Raw genomic sequence first — 1,908 nt, 5'->3', positions numbered from 1 at the left:
GGATTTCTTGTATCAATTACGTTGAAGTAATAAGGATCAGATTTTTCCTTGAATCTCACTTTGTTTTTTCCTGGATTATTTAAATTTTGATTCTACAGTTTATACCCTTGCAGTTGTTTTCACCAATAACTTTTTGTCTAAGTTGATATGACATAGCCACATGGATAATTATCTGTTGCCTAATTGTTTTTCCTGTAAATCAGGCCTGATCAAGATTATATGAATATCTCTTCTGGAGACGCTTGGTATTCAACTTAATTCTTTTCAGCTGCCATGTTGTTGCTTAAGCTGCTGTCATGTTATGCTAAGTGCTGAATATTATAAATATGGAGTGCAATAAAGATGAAGCCACCAGGGCAAAGTCAATTGCTGAGAGTAAGTTAGAGAAAAGGATTTTGTCGGTGCAAAGAAGTTTGCCCTGAAAGCACAGACTCTATATCCAGGGCTTTGTGGTATTTCCCAGCTGTTGACTACCCTGGATGTGTATCTATCTGCAGAGAATAAGATAAGTGGGGTAGTAGATTGGTATCGGGTGCTAGGTGTGAACCACTCAGATGATCATGATACCATAAAAAAGCAGTACAGGAAGCTGGCACTCTTGCTGCACCCAGATAAAAATAAATCTGTTGGGGCAGATGGTGCATTTAAAATCATTTCAGAAGCCTGGAGGTTGCTATCTGATAAAGAAAAGAGGGGGCGGCATACAACCTAAGGAGAGGATATAAGGGACTCCAACAGAATGTCCCACACAAACTGGTGGTCCGTCAGCACCATGCAGGGCACACTCAACAGAACCGTTTTCGCATATACTTGTGGTAAATCAGTGCCACCACAGTCAAGTCAACAGAATGTTCCATCAGCATCACCGCACCGGAGTAAAAAGAAAGTTCCTCCCGCACCATCCCAGCCTAGTCAACAGAATGTTTCAACACAAATGGGCGGTTCATCAACACCATCTGTGGGAAATGAAAGAAGTTCAACTTTAACCCAGAAATCGCAGAGTAAAACTGCAAAGATGCCCAAAACTCAAAATCCAGCCTCCCATCATCATAGATCCGACACCTTTTGGACTGTTTGCCGTGGATGCAATATATATTTTGAGTATCTTAAGAGTATTGCAACCATACTCTTCTTTGTCGCAGTTGTAAAAGCCGTTTATGGCTTTAGAGATAGCTCCACCAGTCTTTTCCAAATCAGAGAAACCGATTCCTTGGGCTCGTTGGAAGCATTCATCTAAAATATTGCCTGGTGGTCAAAATGCTTATGATCCTAAAGGAAATGCTGCAGCTGCTCTAAAATCCGGATCAGGCCATACCGGTCCTAATTCTTTTACGTATACAAACTATCAGCAGGCTCCCCTTCCTAAAACAGCTAATACTGCTGCAGAAAATCCAGGCAATGTTGTTCAGCATACATGATAACTTGAAGAGAGCACATATTGAATCACATGCCTCTTCTAATATGAAAAAATGCTGTAAAAAGGGAAAAGTAGATGATGATAGTAATGGATACGAAACAAAAAACAGTATGGCCCAAGGAAATTTTGGGACATAAATGGCTCATGGGTGTGGGTTTTACGAATTTCCTGGCACTTGCAGTCAGCCAAGAAGTACCAGAGAGCTTCCACCTCGTGAAACCTGGTGCCCGAGACTCAAAAGGAGATTCTGAAGAAGCTAAGTGACTCCAGATTATAGATCAATAGGGAAAACTACAAGATCAAGGGATGTAACAAGGAAGAGTATAGGTAGAACAACAATATGCAAAGGGCATGGTAATAGAAATTAGTTATGTTATTAGTAGTGATGTCATGACCTGTGTATCGTTGATGTTCATCTAATATCTTTAACAAAAAAAAGCCTTTTGTTTGTAACAGTACTTTGTTAGTAATGAATGTCTTATGACAATGAA

The 1,908-nt window shown here is 40.1% G+C and overlaps 1 pseudogene; it reads left to right on the top strand.

The window, feature by feature from the left end:
• Positions 1–287: 287 nt before the first annotated feature.
• LOC121800587 lies at positions 288–1,681 on the top strand (annotated as a pseudogene).
• The last annotated feature ends 227 nt before the right edge of the window (positions 1,682–1,908 follow it).

The sequence above is a fragment of the Salvia splendens genome, chromosome 4, assembly GCF_004379255.2.
Source record: "Salvia splendens isolate huo1 chromosome 4, SspV2, whole genome shotgun sequence".
Lineage (NCBI taxonomy): Eukaryota > Viridiplantae > Streptophyta > Magnoliopsida > Lamiales > Lamiaceae > Salvia > Salvia splendens.
The sequence above is the reverse complement of the archived record's forward strand: the minus strand, read 5'-3'. Positions and strand labels throughout refer to the sequence as shown.